Genomic DNA, 19,430 nt, shown 5'->3' on the forward strand with positions numbered 1-19,430 from the left:
ACTGAATGTCTCCAAACCTTAGTTTCCTTACATGCAAAATGATGATGATAACAGTAAAATCTTCAACACAAAGTCTACTGTGAGGCTTTTCTAATAAAAGCTTGGGGCCTTCTGTGAAATCTTGAATGAAAGCTGAGCCTTCCCTTGAGTCCACCCTAGCTTCCTTTCCCATCTTGCAATGGAAGGAAAAGTTGGAAGAAAGACATGAGGAGGTAAAGGGGGACGGGGAAAAGAAGAAAAGGTGGAAGAAATGAACCACTATTTATTGAGTAACTACTTTGATCCAGGCATTGTAAGTCACACGATGTGCACGAATTTGTTTACTACTCAGAAGAAAGTATAAGAAAAATCATTTCCAAGTTAAAAATAAAAAAAAAAAACCTGAAGCCTACAAAGAGTAGTTCCTCAAAGTCAAAGCACAGCAAGTGACAATATTAGAATTAGAACCCCAGTCTGCACTCCAAGGTCAAAACCCCCACTCACTGCAAAACAGAGTCTTTTATGATCACTTCAATGGCCAGCATCCTCTACATTCTTTCATTCCATCTGCATGGTATGAAGTTCAACTTTAAATATTCTTCTATTACCACACTTATATCAATGTTATTTGGTTTACAATCTGTGAGAATTTATTTTGACACATTAAATTATGTCTATGACTCAACTTGCCTATGTAAAGCAATTCCGTAGGCACAATAACATTGCTAATAAGCATCCCATTTCTTTAACATTGACCCTTCCCATAACTGGTTCCTGAAAAGCTTTCTTTCTTGGTTCTGTTTTTAAGGAATGTGCTTCCTTTGTGTTTTGAAGTCATTTCTTCTTGTTGTTTTCCATTGACCACACAGAGCAAACTCTGAAGCAAGACTACAGAGCAGGGAAAGAACTACTTCTTACATACCCAGAAAGAAAAGTTTATCCCACCAAATACAAAAATGCATTGCTATACACTCATATGTTACCACCTATACTAAAGTAATTTGGAAAGAGACTGGTAAAGTAGACATAGCTATAGGAAGAACATTGTATGCTAACCATTATCAATCACAGCCTGTGTTCCTCCCCCTCCCCATACATATACTGCCATCCTTCAAAGTCAAAGTCAAATTTCACATTTCCTGTAAAGTGCTGCCTGATCATATTTCCATGCCAGGTGAGATTGGACCACTGCTTCCCTCTCTCCATGTCTTCTCATACCCCTCATATAACACTCATTGCACTATACTACAAATATTTGCTGATACAACAGAATGCTAAGTTACAAATTACAATGGAGGCATCAACACAATAGGTGTTACCTTTTAGAGGAAGTGTTAGGCCATTTATTAAAATTGTTACTAATTAATTAAGAGCAACACCTGAATTCTTAACCTACTTTGGGAATATGAAAATAATGAAAATGAAGATAGAAAAAGAAGGTTTCTTTCTAAGACTGTGCTTGGAGTCTGTGTGAGTCAGTTTTTTGTTGCTCTGAACAAAATACTCAACAACAGCTTAGAGGAGGAAAAGTTTATTTTGGCTCATGGTTTCAGAGACTGTGTCCACATAGGCTGGTTCTACTGCTCTGGCCCAAGGTGAGGTGGAGCGTCACATGGAAGGGAATGGCAGAAGAGCACTGGTCTGCTCATGGCATCCCAGAAACTGAGACAGAGAAGGAATGAGGCTGCAGTGAATATGAACCCTTCCAGGGCAGGCCCCCCAGTGACCCGCCTCCTCCAGCCATCCCCCACCTGCCTTTAGTTACCACCTACTGTTCCATTCAAACTAGGATGCACTGAATAGTTTAAATTCTCATAAACTAACCCCTTCACCTCTGAACATTTCTGCACCGACACGGAAGCGTTTGTGGGTGATACTTCATATCCAAACCATAAGAGTTCCATCCTTCTCCAAGGGAGGGGAGTTTTCAAACTTAATGAGGGAGCATCAGTGAGTTCACTCTTGAAGCAGCATGTGAATCCTGGAGTTAGGAGGAGTATAGTGGACTGATATGTGCCTGTAGAAGTCTGAAGGACATATAATGGGCTTTCGAGCTGCAATTATCACAAAGAATTGGACTGCTGCTGATATGTGTAGGAAATTGTTTATGCAATCCCAGAGTTTGCTGGGACAAGGCATTTTCCAACCTATTACATTTTTATTTTGGTGTATGCACTATAGAAAATGCTCTCAAAAGTTGCAATGGCTACCTGCACACTGAGAAATTCAATAAACACTTCTCCATCCTTGTGATGACTCAATGTCTCTGAATGATTTAGCATTTTTTATTCAAACTTTAACTTTTCCTGGTTCCTGCCATCATTCAATAAGGTATTGTGCAAGCAACACATGTTTTGAAGTCAAACAGATCTAAATTTGGTTTAATGCAATCAATAAATGTTTATTGAATGCACAGTGTGTACCAAAGACTAAACTAGGTTCTGGAGATCAATGGTAAACACGGCAGACTTGGAACAACATGCCCTCACTGTGCTTAATATTTAACCCAGCTACACCACTTTCCAGCTGTATTATCTTGGGAAAATTTATTAAGTTATCTGAACTAAGCTTTCTCATCTATAAAAGGAGAATAATATTGCCTATTCATGAGGAATGTTATGAGGATTAAATGAGGCAATTTATGTAAATTGCCTATCAATCTCTGACACATAATAGTCATTCAATAAATGTTCAAGCATCTCACCTCCCCACTCCCTCTTCACCAGCTCACCCATTCCTGCATATTTTTTATGCCCTACTGCTTCTCCTCCACTCATTCTTTAATTATCTCGGTCCTGCTCTAGTAAACGGCTATGAAATGCCTGCATTCCCCAAAGCCTTCCCAGCTCTGTCTTCCTTCATTCTTCACTTTCTCCCTAAGGGAGTTTATTCACTCCCTTGGCATCAACTACCACCTCTTGGCAATTGCTCTTTCCAGCTAAGTCTGCCAGTGTGATCTGTCTTTAGTTCCTGTCCCACATTTACATGCTACCTCCATCCGAACATGTCTAAAAATAAACACAATGCTCACCTGAAATCTACTCCAATCCTCAGGCCTTTGATATCAGTTAAGTTTATTTATACAAACACTTATTAAGTACCCACTCTAGATAAAATTTGTCTGAGGCTAGGGAATCTCCTAGCCTCAAAGGATAGTCTTTTAGACTATCCTTCACTAGCTGAAGTCTCACTCTTCATTCTCAGAAACCAATAACACTTAGTCAGCAAGGGATACTTGTATCTACAAAGCATTGTAACATGCATAGTAAGTGATTGGCAAATGTTTAATTAGCTAAATTCTATTTACATTAATAGTGTAAACAGAAGAAGAAAGTCTTAAAGTATAATGACTTTAGGAATGGTAAATAATCCAGAAGCATAGTGTGAACATGAAATAAGTACTGGTAGGCAAATGTGAAAAGATATATTGACATCGATCTTGGGACCCTTTAATGAAAAAAACTGGTTTGACATTTCTCTAATAGTATCCAATAAATAGAATTAGTTAAAATGATGTTAGTCTAATAAATTTAATGTAATGGGAACATTGCTCAACGTTTAAGAGCAAATGAAAAACTATCACAAATAAGATATTTCAGTTGTTGCCATGAACTTGAGAAACTACATACAGGGAGAGGGTTTCTAGTGCTATTATAATGAGAACATACCAAAAGAGTTGGGATCAAATGTTTGCATTTCAAAAAGGATTTTCCATTGTAGGCCCAAAATGGAAAGACTCAAATATTCATCAACTGACTGGGTGCAGTGGCACATGCCTATAATCCCAGGAGCTCAGGAGGCTAGGGCAGGGGGAGCTCAAGTTCAAAGCTAGCCTCAGCAACTTAGCAGGGTCCTAAGCAACTTTGTGAGACCCTGCCTCAAAAATAAAAAATTAAAATTAAAAAAAAAATCATCAATTGGTCAGCAACAAAAAGGAATGAACCACATTAATACATGCAACAGGAGGAATGAACTTCAAAAGCATTCAGCTAACTAAAAGTAGTGTCATTCAAAAGTTTGCATACTGAATGATTTAATTTATGTTATATTACAGAAAAGACAAAATCATAAGGACAGGAAACAGGTTGACAGTCAACATGAGCTAGGGGTTAGAGAAAGCAATTAATTGCCAATTACCACAAAAGAATAATATTTTGGGGTGCTGGGAAAGAGTCTATATTTTGATCATAGCAGTAGTTTTATGACCATATACATTTGCCAGAACTCATTAAATTACACACTTAAAAAGAGTAGATTTTATTGTACGTAAATTACACCAGGAAAAACCTAACCTTTAAAAATATTCTTGCAAAAGTTCTCTAAAAGGATCCAAATTAAATCTGAAAACATGTAAACAGAAACTAAACTAATTCCAAATTACATCAAAAAGAAATAAATGAAAGACATCAGCAACTAGTTGCATATAAAATCAAAGGAATCGCTTTAATATGAAAGCATGGTAGAATCACTAAAAGAAATAGACTCCAGGTCAGGTCAATTCATGCCCACCAAGTTTAAAAATCGAACAGTCAGTAAGAAATGAAAGAGGTGGGTTTGGGAATCATGGATTTCTAAATAGTTTGCTTAGTGTTTTTACCTTTGTATTTATAGAATTAGGTAAGAACTCTAGGTAAATGTTGAAAAACAGGTGTATTGTGGCCATCCACAATTAGACTGCAGGATGGAAAATAGAAAACATCGCCAAAATAGAAAAATTTAGGAAAGAGGCATTAACAATCTCTAATGTTTCAAAAATTAAAAAACAAAAAGTGTTAAATATAAGTTTCAGAGTCATACCACCATAAGTAGTACAATTTGAGAATTCAGATGACAAGAGTTTACAAAACAAGTTTTTCAATGGCTTGAAAGAACAAAAGGGGTTTTGTTGTTTGTTTGTTGCAAAGATTGAAAACAGTAAAAGGAGTTTTTTCCCCTAGAAGTTGTCACTAATAACCTGTGTTTTGTTATATGTAATTTTGTATAACAATGAGGGTCTCCTTCCATTTCCATGCAATTTCCCTTCTCTCTCCCTTTCCCTCCCACCTCATGTCTCTGTTTAATGTTAATCTTATCCTCCTGCTCTTCCTCCCTGCTCTGTTCTTAGTTACTCTCCTTATATCAAAGAAGACATTTGGCATTTGTTTTTTAAGTGGAAGTGAGGGGAAAGGGGGAAAAAAATAAGGGGGAGAAATGAATTACAGTAGATAGGGTAGAGAGAGAAGATGGGAGGGGAGAGAAGGGGAGGGGGGATAGTAGGGGGGGGATAGGAAAGGGGATAGGGGAGGGGGGGATAGGAAAGGCAACAGAATACATCAGACCTAGTATGGCTTTATGTAAAACAGTGGATGTGTAACCAATATGATTCTGCAATCTGTATATGGGGTAAAAATGGGAGTTCATAACCCACTTGAATCAAATGTATGAAATATGATATATCAAGAACTATGTAATGTTTTGAACAACCAATACTAAAAATTTTTCAAAAATAACCTGTGTTTTGGGCCAACAGAAAAAGAGACTAACAAAAGATGAGCAGAATAGAATTCTGAATTTTTTTTCAGTATGCAAATACTTAATCCTAGAACCACCTTAGCTCTGCAGAACTACAATAGAACCACAAATATTTATCAAGGACTAAAATATCAACATTCATTTCATGAAAGGTCTTGAGGCCCTAGCATATGTTAAGTCACCAGTGTTCAAATTCACAAGACTGATTTATACCAAAAGCCAATTAATGATTTACAGTGAAAGGCAGGACTGCTAACAAACTGTTCTTTGTATGGGGTCAAGAACACCATAATTGCCCCCAAAAGAAGCTTCTGCAGGAAAGCAAGGTTCAAACTAAAGCCTTGTCACCTCCATCAGCATTTAGGTGCCCACCTCCATTGTCAGTTTTTTTTTTTTTTAATACAGACCTGGATTTTATTAAGATTGATATATTTTTAAAATGCAAATGCAACTTAGTGAGACCCTGTCTCTAAATAAAAAATACAGAATAAGGCTGGGGATATGGCTCAGTGGGCGAGGGCTCCTGAGTTTAATCCGAGGTAACCCCCTTCCAAAAAATGCCAACGCCTGGCCTTTACTACAAATATTAGACCTTCTGAGAGGGACGCCCAGTCTCATCACACCATACAAATAATTCTAATGCATACAGAGAATCTATGTCTACTTCTACCTGCTCACTGCAGACTTCATTCTATTTCAGTCTGGCTTCTACTACTTCACTCTGTTCTCTTTCAGGAATCACCAATGACATCTTAATTTTCAGCTTCAAGGACATAACTCTCATTAACTGTTCTAAAACGGTGAACATTTTTGCCATTCTTTCTCTACTTTCAAGGCAGTATTTCCCCAGGGTTCTTCTCCTACTTACTTGAGCTCTTGTCTCCATTTTCCTTGCAGAATCCTCCTCCACTGCCTTGGTCCATACATCATGTTTTGTCCCAGAATTCAATACTTGTTCTGGTTTTCTATTGCTAAGCTTCCTTCTCTAATTTCGTTTACTCCCATTGCCTTTTCCATTAATTATATTTATATAATTCCCAAATCTTCATCTAGGTCCCAGTTCTTGACTGTGGTTACTAACCTCTAATTCTCACCAGATAATTGCCTCAAGGATTAAATAAGTTTGGGTCTTTCAAAAAAGACCTGGGGATGGGAGCAGACTCACTTAAAGTCTGGTCCAGGTTGTCAAGTGCTGATGGAATTACCAAAGTGTAGGCATATAAAAGACAAACTGTGAAACAAGAAACATTATCCCAGGAAACATAAAGCTATGAATTAAATAAATTGATACAACTCAGCCCAGAGAAACTACAGCCAGAAGACATTGTTAATTTCAAGTCAACAGGGGCAAAAGAAGGTAGTAAAATTGATTGCAGGTCTAGAGGCAAGAAGTGAGGCAGGAGCTTGGTCCAGAACAATATAGGGAGCTACATTTTGTATTGATCCAGGTAAGTTAAAGTGTAGGAGCCTGCTACTGAGGCAATTGGCAAGCAGATAACCTGTCCATTCCCAGGGAGGCTTAAAGGGTAGAACACTCCAACGATTTCTCTAAAGCTACGCAAAAATAATAAGAAATCTTAAGTTAGTGTATGTTTAATCTGAAGTGGTTGGAACATTCCACAAATGTTCCGTCTGAAAGTAATTACTCTTCCTCCACTCTCTTTTTAAATGTCCAATTACAAAATATTTCAAACAGAAAATAATTTACTACATTTCTAGCCTCCACAGAGATTAAGCAGATGTTAATATTTTGCTGTACTTAATTTGGATCATTATCTTTTCTTCAAAAAGAGGTAAGTTGGTATTGAGATGGCTAAAGCCACTCCAGCAAACAATTTCTCTTCACTGAATTCCCCAGAGCTCATCACTAAGCTGAATCTTAAGTTTTGATTCAGCATTAGATATAATTAAAGGAAAATGTATGCCACCATGGCATGTGAGAAAAGCCTTGAGTTGAAAAAAATTTTTTGAAATAACTACTTTGAGAAGTCAAAGCCATTTGTGCGCAAGCTACTACACACCTCAGGAAGATAAGATTGCAGAATATTGACATCTATCAACCAGGGGGCAAAATGAACAAAGACCTGTGATACTGACCAAGCGGCATAATATTCCTAAATCTAAATTTACATAAATTCTGCTTGTTGTTTTCCTTAAAGAAAATGCCTTTCTTCAATATTCACTGAGAAAGAGAAAGATGGTCCCCAAGATCAGCAACAATTTACTACCAAGTTTAGGGCTATTTCTCAGAGAATCTGAACCTTGGCCCCATGGTAAGCAATAACTCAAAATCTTGTTCAAGGAAATTTTACTTCAAAACAATATAAATTTGTAATAGGAATTAAAATTTGGACATTTAAGTCACAAATATTTTTATAGACATTGTAACTACACCCAACATAGTATATAAGAGAAGGGTGGTTCTTCTTTCTCTGCAAGAAATAAGAGACTCCTGGGGTTTGGATTTGCCTCTAAAAAATTAGAGATACATTCTCTAATTAAAAAAAAACAAAAAACAGGTGCTTGAACAGGTTGAAATTCAAATACAATGCAAAAGCATCATTTTTTTTCTTATAAGGTCTTGTATAATTTTAGAACTCATAAGAGCTAATACTTTAATAAGTATTAATAAACTTTAATACTAAAATGATTAAGCATCAGAAATAGATTATTGATAGATATAGTGTATTTACTCGATATTTTGCATAAATAGTAACAAATCTTTAACATTGTGTTTTAAAGCTTATTCTTAAGGTTTTATGTAAATCTACTTCACTCCTTTAAAAACTATATTTTATCATATGGAAAAAATTAACTCTAATGTGAGTTTCCATTTAACTAATAAGGGATACTCAATTTTTATTTTTTTATCTGGGATGAATATTCCTGAACATAACTTATTGTACATAAAAATTTCCTAAGACACAAATGACAATGCTGGATCACAAACGTCTAAAAGTTTGCTAGATATTATACAAGGCTTCTCAAGAGCTTATACCAATTACTTTCCCACAGCTATTTATTTTCATTTACCTGCATTTTCATCAATACTTAACAATGTTTGTCTTACTAATGTTTATCAATTTGATTGACAGGAAATAGTATACAAATCCTATTTAATCTGGATGTCTTTGATAATGGATGAATTTGAGTATATTTTCATGTTTATTAGCAGTCACTCCTTTATGAATTGCCTGTGTTCATATTCTTTGGACACTTTCTTATTAAGTTTATTATTGGGTTTTTTTTTTATTTTTGTGTGTTCTTTATACATTCTAGACACTAATCTGTTATTTATATCCTTTCTAAATATTTTCTACCAGTCTGTGGCTTATGTTTGTGTTTTGTTCAAAGTGTCTTTTGTCACATGGAAGCCATATTCCTTAATAATTAAACTAAAAATTTGTGGTTACTCATTAAATAATCTGGAAACCTTGTTCCTTCTCGACAAGCACTGAAGAGAGGCATACTGTTGAATGAACACAGATTCACATTTAAGTAATATCTCTGTCCTCCTTTCCCCATCATTTCTTACCAATTTGTTTCTTTGTCCATTTTTGAGTTTTATATTTTTCTCATTCTTGGAAAGTTCTCATTCTCTCCTGAGTACCCCATTATATATTTAAGACAATTTCTTTTTGCCAAATTTTATCCACCTACCTAATATAGTCAGGTGCCACATAACAAATTTCAGTCAGCATTGGATATGTGTGATGACATTCTCATAACATGATGACAAAACTGAAAAGTTTCTACCATGGTGAAGCTGCAGCTGTCATAAGATCTCAGTGTAATGGATTATTCACATTTGTGGTGTTGTTGGTGTAAACAAACCTATTGCACCACCAGATATGCAAAAGGATAAAATGCAATTACTTACACCACATAATACTTGATTGTGATAGCAAGCAGCTGTGTTACTGGTTTATGTATTTACTATACTATACTTTTGTTATTGTAGAGTATACTCCAGTTATCAAGGGGTGGAATAAGTCTCCCCAATCATGGTGGAAAGTCATTACAAAGAAGTGGATATGGGGAGAGCTGAATAACTGGTCACTGTCATTGAACTTTTGCTTAGTAAATAGACAAGTTCATGAATACAGGCTGTTTTGTCTTGGGATGAAATATTTTGACATGTGTTCTTTAAAAATAACATATTGAGAGCCTCCATGACACCTTGACGGTTTTGCCCTGGCTGTCCTCTCTGCCTGAAATAGTCTCTCCCCTCCTTCAAATCTTTGCTCAGCTGTCCTTTCCTCATGAAGACTTCCCTATACAAGATCTAGCTCTGTGGCCCTCCTCTCTCCACCTAGATAATGCACAGACTTCCTGTCCCCTTGATTTTTGTAGCTCTGCTCACTGTCTAATGTAATACATAATTAACTTGTTTATTCTCATCTTAAATATGAGACTTAGAAGCACAGATTTTTGTGACTTTGATTTACTTATATATCCCAAACACTGAGAACAATGCTTGGTAAACAGCAGTCGAATATGTCACTCCTAAATATGCCACTTTGATATAAGGATTATTTTGAGCTAACAGTACTTGATAAAGAACAGATATAAAAAGGACACTCTGCCCTCCCTCTATCAGGAAAAAAGAAAGATTCTTATCCCCAGAGATAGGAGAAAACCCATGTAAAACATGCCCTCCTATACCAGGAGAAATACATTCTTGTCACCAGTGAAAGGGAGTTGAAGTCAAAACTATATACAAACAGATCTTATTTAATAGCTCTCATCTTCCTTTAGCATCCCAATACATTTTAGTTACTTTTCCATACTTGCTACTCTTGGTTCAACCTACAACACAGGTGGGATGATAGTTCAACATAAGTGTTTTTTTGTTTTTTGTGGTTTTTTTCCTTCTGATCATGCAAAAGTGATGTTACTCAGTAGAAAACATATTTGGAATTTTGATTTTCCCCTGACAGTGACATGCAGTCCAATGTGCTTTTGCAATGCTGAGCAGCAGCTGCAGGCTACAGCTCTCAGCCAGCCTTGAGATTAGGAGGGCAAATGACTGATACTCTAAAGTGAACTGCATTATTAAGCTATGACATAGATTGGGTATATTCAATTCACTTTTGACATAATGATATTTTCAGCTTACCATGGGCTTGTGAGGAGGTAACCCCAGTATAAATCAAAGAGCAGTTTTATAAACATTTAGGTTTCTCCAATGCTCAGGGTCTTCACTGGCCTAGGGAACTCCCAGGTACGTGTGAAAATCTGTATGCTCTTCTCCTGTTAATCAATCTTGTCAACCTAATTCTCAGGCTTAGCCAAAGAAAATTGAGGTAGAGTTTTACCCCCCTACATGACATGAAATTAGTATTTAATATATGAGCTTGAAGTATAAATTCATAAATAAGTGAAAACATGTTGAATTACTAGGTACATTTCTATACAAAAAAAGATGAGTATTTTGCTAAGTATATGCAATGAACCATTTTCCACGTATATTTGTTGCATTTTTCTTCCTATTTTTCATCTTAGAATCTGTATCTCTTATAGTGCAGTATTTAGAATTTTATCTGTATGTACAATTCTTATTCACACATAAAATTTAAGAAAATAACTAAGCTCATTTCCTTATTTTCATACACAAATTCTAGCCAAAACCTAGCTAGAAGATCTTCACTTCTAATATTTTTACTTACAATTTATATATAAAATTTTCATAACATATATTTCAATTACACTTATTCATGTTTGATTTGATACTTGTTTTTATTAGAGGACTACGTTGAAAAGGGTTGTATTTTCTAATAGCTACAACTGAGCTGTCATAGCCATCTTTCTGTTGTGAGCTGAGAACAGTAGACTCTTGCCACTTAATGAACCGCTTGGCAGACAGAAGACTTACATGTCACACACTTCAGTGACTCTCCTCCTGCAGCTCCCACATGTCCAAGTTTTTCCTCTTTCTTTGCTCTTCTAATATCTTGTCTGGTTCCACTTTTAGAAAAGCCAGTTGCCGGCTTTTTATGCAGTCAAGGCATAAATGTGCAACAGATTAGATCACTTACCTGTTATGGTTTAAATATGAGATGTTCCCCCAAAGCTCCTGTTAATGCAGGAATATTCAGAGGTAAAATGATTGCATTATTAGAACTAGAATCTAATTAGTCCATCCTAGTTTGAATAGACTGACTGGGTGGTAACTGTAGTCAGGTGGGATGTGTGTGGAGAAGGTGGGTCACTGGGGGCATGTCCTGGAAGGGTACATCTTCCATGTGGCTCTTCCCTTCCCCCCACCTTTCTCTACTTCCTGATCCCACCATGAACTGAGCCACTTTCCTCCACTGGGCCCCTCCCCTAGGATGTACTGCCTCATTTGGGGCCTAGAGCAGTGGAGTCTGTCATCTGTGGACTGAGACCTCAGAAACCATAATCCCCCCAAAACTTATCTTCCTTTAAGTTGTTCTTATTGTATATTTTGGTTACAATAAGGCAAAGGCTAACTAAAACACTACCTCATTCCTAAATGTCAGGCTTCCATCTTGAAAACCATGCATGACCAAAAAGGATGGGTTATGAGGAATGCAGAAATGGCCAATGAGGCAGGGGTCAGCAGCAGTTTATCATCCCAGATCCCTCTTTTATTCCTCTTCAACACCCAGCTTCTCGCCTCCTATGTAAGAAGAATGTTCTGCTCTTGACTTTTTTGACCCAAATGTGCAGTTGCCTATCAAAAGCATACTCCAACATCTGGTTCCCTTTTCATTCAGCCCTACCTTTCTTTTTTTTTTTTTTTTTTTTTTAAGAGAGAGAGAGAAGAGAGCGAGAGAGAAAGAATTTTTTAATATTTATTTTTCAGTTTTCGGTGGACACAACATCTTTATTTTATTTTTATGTGGTGCTGAGGATCGAACCCAGCACCCCGTGCATGCCAGGAGAGCGCATTACCGATTGAGCCACATCCCCAGCCCCCTACATTTCTTGCTTCCTCCTTTCTTCTGCAGATAGCTGATACCTTAAGGACATCTTAATCCCAGTAGAATTTCTAAAACTTTCTAAAGTACTTCCTTTAAAATTTTTATAGACTGCCTTTTTGTACTAAAGCTTAAATTCATTAGCATTCCCATCCATCAGACACATATTTGCGTACTAGAAAGGAAGGATATAATTGAGGCATGGCCAAACAGCTGTATTTCTAGATCATCTTTGCCCTAATATAGATCCCATGGTGCAAACAAAACAAAACTAAACAGAAAACAAAGACAACTGGAGGTGGGAAAAAAATGAAGCAAGCATTTGCTTTGAAGACCAAAATCCTCCCCAATCCTTCTTATTTGAGATTTTAGTTACCCCTAACTGATAATTGTCCAAAAGTAAATTCCCAAAATAAATAATCTACAAGTTTTGCATTCCACATCATTCTTAGTGGCATGATGAAATCCAGCACCATTCAGCTGTGTCTCACCTAGGGCATGAATCATCCCTTGTTCACTGTGTCCACCCTGAATACACTAACCACCCATTAGTTACTTTGCAGCCATCTTGATTATCAGATCAACTCTGGCATTATTATAATGTTTGTGTTCAAGTAGCTCTTGCATGTAGCAAAACACTAGTTCACAATGTCTATGTCATTCACTGCACTTCTATTAGCATTGTGTCATCTCACAACATCACATAAAGGGTGAACACAGGACAATATTTTGGGAAAGAGATTACATTCACATAATTTATTAGAGTATATTATTATAATTGTTATAATACTAAAATGTATTATAGATTGACAACAATAACTAAAATGTATTAATTGTAACTATTACTCTCATACATGTCTAATGTATAAATATAAACTTTACCATAGGTGTATATATGTAGGTGAACATATAGCATACATAGGGTTCCATAAGAGTTGCTCTTTCAGGCATCCACTGAGCGTCTTGAACTACTGTAATAGCTTTGCTGCTTCTTAGAGATGGCTTTGGGCAATCTGAATTTCATTTTCTTTACAAAAGATTATAATATCTATTTTAGGGTAGTGTGTGAAAATAAAGCTGATATCTCTTAAATAAACCCACGGACTTTAAAATGTTTTAAGGATATACATGATTATTGCTAAGCATTCTAGAAATAAAACCACCTGCTTGAAAGCCTGCCTAGATTAAAAGAATAGCCTGGAAGAAAAAAAGAAAGAAAGAAACTGTCACTCTTATTTATGATAAACAAAGAACCAATTATAAGACTTAATAGTAAGATCTAAAAATAATTTCACTACAGTATATATGAGAAGATATACCATCTAAGGATTTCTTAGATTTAAATGTTAATCATAAAAATGCTTTAGACATAAAAAGCATAGAAAACACTATAACAGTTACCAATTAACATGTCATTGACATTAAACAGATGTTAATATTTTCCAAGTGTGTCTTAGATCTTTTTCTTCATTTGAAGAAATAAATGTTACAGCTAAAAGTAAAGCCTGCCTCCCCTCTTTTCCTCTTTCCTTCTTTTCCAAACTACCAATTTCATGAAGTTATGTATCATTACCATGTAAGTTTTAGAACATTAACCTTCATAAAGAAAATACACTAGTATTTCAAGTATTTTAAATTTTTATATAATATATGTATATATAAACATAATGAAATTATAAATGTATTATATAGCAATTATACTATAATAATATAAATTGTATAATCATAAATGTCAATTTCAAAAATACATATTTTATATACTTTAAAACTACTTTTTTCCTGTTAAAAATGCTTTTATGACTAATTAACTACTTTTTTGCCTGTTAAAAATGCTTTTGTGACTAATTAACATTCTTGCAGATCTAATTTGTTCATGTGCACAGCTTTACAACATAGTCTTGAAGGACAACTAGGTATATGTCTCCTTATAAGCATACAAGTTTCTCCCTAAAAGTACAATTGCTGGGTTACCGCAGATGACCATCTTGACATTTGCATCCCCCCAAAATACACAACCTCTCCAGTAAACATCATAAGAATTATTGTATTCTTCATTAGATAGCTGTGATATGATACATCATGAATGTATTAGTATATATCTTCCTGAATACTAGCAATATGAAAACCTTTTTTTTTAATTGACACTCAGTTTCTATTTCTAGAAATTACTCATCATAGCTTTTACCACAAATTTCTTATAGTTTTTGTCTTCTTTTTTTCACATAGTTCATGCTATCTTATAAAAGTAGTAAAATTTATTAATACTTTTATTAATAATTTGTTCTTCTACTCATACATAAGAAGTACCTGATTAAAATATTAGTTTCCATGTTGTCTTCCAAATATTTTATTTTACTTTTTAAATTTAGACCCTGAATCCATCTGGGATTCAAATGTCATAAATGTAAAGATATAATTTTTCATAATAGTAACTAATTGTCACAATATCATTTACTTAATAATTTATTCTATTCCCACCAAAATTTTTTCACCCTTCAAATAAATAGATTGGTTTATAAATTCTTTTTTATTTTTTATTATTTTGTGTATTCCTCTATCAAAATTCATGGTTATTATTCCTACAAACTTACAAACGTTTTAATATCTCATCAGGCAAATTCACCAGATATTCTTCAAAACTGTGTAGAGGCTCGGGGTGAAGCTCAGTAATTGAACCCTTGCCTAGCATGCATGAGTCTCTGAGTTCAATCTTCAGAATTGAAAAAAAAAATGTTTTTGGTTCTTTATATTTTTATATAAAAGCTAGGATTCATTTGTCAAATCCCATTCAAAAGAAATTAATGACTTTTTATTGAAAATGGACTGAATCTGAATGTTTCTACCATTATGAATTTGAGTCTTTCTGTCCACAAATAATGGTATCTCAATCAGGCTGCATCTTTCCAATCACTTATATCTTCCTTTAATTATATTTTAAAATTTTCTGTGTAAAGTTCTGGCTAATAAGGTTTTTTTTTCCTGGGTATCTTACAGTTTTGTCAGTATAAATGATAAGATAAAAATATAGTACATTTTTACAGTGCATTTTTCTAAGTAAGGCAGCATGCAAGTTTGGGTATTGAAATGAAAATACTTGTTTCATCCTGGCTTTGCCATTTATAGACTGTGTTACCTATAGCAAGTGATCTAACCTTTCTCTGGCTCTAGGAAATAGTTCACTTATCTGTCAAATCAAGGATTCAAAATAACACCTACTACACAGGATTCTTGTGGTGATTATATCAAATGAGAAAAGACAGAAACCTTAGAATAGTGCCTGGCACACAGTAAATGATTAAGAGTCATTAATTAGTTATATCAGTTAAGAGGAGCTGAGGGATACAGCATTAACAAGTAACCCTAAAAATCTCAGTCACCAAAAACAGCAGTTTATTTCTTATTTCTACTACATGTCCATCATATATCAAGAAGGTCCTACTCTCCTTTGTCCTCCCCCCAGGGGCCTAACCCGATAAAGCAACCAGTCATTACCTGTAAGATTGCACATCTTTCAGATAGTGGTTACTCTATCAGCCTGTCACACAGAAGATCACCACATGGAAGACTGTCATTCCTTTTTTTTGAGAAATGAAGAAAAAAATGCAGCCAATCTTGTACTGACTCCTAAAGCTTCCAACTAGAAGGACAGGTAAGGCTTCAGCTTGTATTTCATTGTTCATACTGGTTGAGTCTGGTTCTCTCTTATCTGCCGTGCTCAGGACCTAAACTATTTCAAGTTTCACTTTTTAAAAAAAAATTTGGAAAAACTGCATATACATGAGATATCTTGGGGATGGGACACAAGTCTAAACACAAAATTAACTTATGCTTTATATAGAGAAACACAACAATTTATATTTACTTATATAGATAGAGATACATTTAGAGAGAAGGTGAAGTTAGTTTTATACTGTATTTTAAATAATTTTGTACATTAAACAAGTTTCACAGTGTGGTATTCTCCAATGGTGGCATCATGTGGATGCTCAAAATTTTCAGATTTTGGAACATTTCAGACTTAAGATTTTCAGACTACTGATGCTCAACCTATAGGAAGTAACATGATCAAGACTGATTTTGGGGAAACAAGAAAGTAAAATCCTACCATTAAAGTATTTAGTGAATAGCAATAATGACTATCACAGATGCTATTACTTTTTGATGTTTTATAGAAGTTAAATATTTCAAATTTTTAAACTTAGATCCAATCAACTTGCTAACTATCATATTAGCTCTAATGTTTTATCTTGTTTTTTTTTTTGGTAAATATGCCACCACTGTTTACAAATCATGAGTTTTGTGTCTTCCTTCCCAATCCTCTGTTTTTTATTTGTTTGAGGGTGAAGATGCATTACAACTGGGTACAGAGGTGCACACCTATAATCCTAGATAGAGACTCAGGAGGCTGAGGCAGGAGGGTCACAAGTTCAAAGTCAGCCTCAGCAACTTAGTGAGACCCTAAGCAACTCAGTGAGACCCTATCTAAAAATAAAAAATAAAAAGGGCTAAGGATGTGGCTCAGTGGTTAAGGGTCCCTGGGTTCAATCCCTGATACACCCGCCCCGCAAAAATGCACTACTTTATTGACTAGAACTTACCATATAATGTAAAGAAATGATAACTGACAATGAAAAGGTATATATATCATAAGGCCTTTCAATTTTTCTGAATTTAATCAGTATAAAGTATGTCATTTTATGTTAGTTGACAGTCCCTCAATCACTAGTGAAGTTGAGCTTTTAAAAAGACATCATTTACAAATGTTTAATTCACATCCTTTGCTTCTTTTTCTATTGCACTGGCTTTTACTTACCTTAGAAATTAATATATATTCAGATCCTACTCCTTTGTTGTCTAAATACACTGAAGTACCTTCTTATAATTTATGAACTTTATATAATTCTTTTGTTTCTTTTGTCTAGAAAAGTCTTAAATTTCAATATAGTCAAAATTCCTTCCTTAGTGTTTTGGCTCATCTTAGAAGAAGTCCTCACTATCAAAAAATCAAGTATTTTTCCATATTCTAAATGGTTTTAAATTTTACATGTAATATTCAGTTCCTTAATCTACCTAGAATTGATTATGAGCTCTGAATGGTGGGATGTTTGGGGGAAGGGTAAAGGGGTAGAAACAAGAGAAAAGACAGATTCTCTTTATGCCAACATCTCTGACCACAAGAAACATTTTTACTTGTCTCTCAGAACCCTTAATAGAAGAGCATAGTTTGGGAAATACTGGAACCCATGAATTCTATCTAAAATCCTAGGAGAAAGGAAGAAAACCAGTAATTCAGAGCCCTTAAGTGGAAAGCATTATATTATGTATGTTCTCACAACCCACTTCATCCTCAAAACATTTTTTTAAAGCTGATATTGATCTAGATGTGGTGGTGCACACCTATAATCCCAGCCACTCAGGAGACTGAGGCAAAAGGATTGAAAGTTCAAAGCCAGCCTACACAATTTAGCAAGACCCTGTCTCAAAATGAAAAAAAAAAAAAAAAATTAAAAGGGCTGGAATGTAGCTCAATAGTAGAGTGCCCCTGGATTCAAAAAGGCCAATATTATTAATCCTATTATATAGATTTCTAGGATCATATAGCTAATGAACTGTACAAACAAAATTCAAGGCCAGATTTCTGACTTCAAAGTTCATTTCCTTCCATTCTCTTCCCACCAAAAACAAAAAAGTCATTCAGTATTTTGTAAGACTGAAGAATAAGTTGATATACTGGTACTTTAAGACAAAGTTAGACACTGAAAAGGAGGTAGTGACTCTGGTAGAAAGTCAGAACTGCTCACTTTTAAATCCAGAGCCAAACTGCATCTCTTTAAGTATAGCCTAGATTTTATGATTATTTTCAAGTCAAAAGCATGTACCAGGATTCAAGTCACGTAGCCCCAGTTTAAACCTGCTTGTAACAAGTGAGCTATTTTCCTAGTCTCAGTAAAAGGGGGATAATAACAGCTGCTGCACAGGACTGTCGGCAGATTACATGGGTTACGTAGAAAAGGCATCCAGCACTGTCTGGTGCATGAGCACTGAAAAAATGAGTTCCTTTAAGCCCCAACTGCATACATATTTACCCACTGAACCCTCCCTAAGGCCTTGCAGCCTGAAGAGTATTAGGAACCATGGGTCCTCCCTCACTTCTTTGTCCACTGCTTTTCTTTCTTCTCCCTTTGTTTCCTCCCCCCTGCCTCTGCCTCAGGCAACACTTTGTTGTTAACACTGGACCTACTATATAAACAGGTATCCTGTTATTAATTACCACTAGGTTCTGCCTGTGGAGCTAAATTACTTTCATAAGGGCAAGTCAGTGCCAGAATGAGTCACTGAGACACTGAGACGCTCTTCCGCCTCCCCCAGGCTTTGTACTGCTCTGGACTCAGCTACCTTGGGGCTTTTAGGGGTTAGAGAGTTACTGAAGAGTGACCAAGATGCTGACCTCCAATATCTTGTTGTTTGTGCTCCTCCAGCATCCCAGAAATGAACAAGCTGGCAGCCACAGGGAATAGTCGGGTCACATTAGGACAAGGAAAGATGTGGTATTGATCTGTCTCCGGTTCTACAACTCAAAACTGTTTCTTTTCCATCGGTTTCTCTCCTGTTTTTTTTTTTTTTTTTTTTTTTCATTTTCTCTCAGTTCTCCTTTTGTAAATGCTTCTCCCCAACAGCTGGGATTTTCCTTGTCTTTGTTCTCCCTGGTGACACCAGCCATCCCCGCCCATCCACATTCTCCTCCTCATCTCCTCCTCTGCCTTCCCATTCCATTCAAAAATAATATCAACTACAATAATAAGCAGTTGCCTGTTCGTTGTATTGCAGGAACATGGAGTACTTTCATTAGTGAGCCCAGGTGGCTTCTCAAATCCTCCCAGCTTGGTGACTGAATTGTTGGACCACAGCAAGGCAGGTGGGAGAATGTGGGTGGTAGCCAAAAAGACGCTCACTTGAATCATTCCCTCCCTATGACAGAGAAATCTCTATTATAGT

The sequence above is a fragment of the Callospermophilus lateralis genome, chromosome 4, assembly GCF_048772815.1.
Source record: "Callospermophilus lateralis isolate mCalLat2 chromosome 4, mCalLat2.hap1, whole genome shotgun sequence".
Classification (NCBI taxonomy): domain Eukaryota; kingdom Metazoa; phylum Chordata; class Mammalia; order Rodentia; family Sciuridae; genus Callospermophilus; species Callospermophilus lateralis.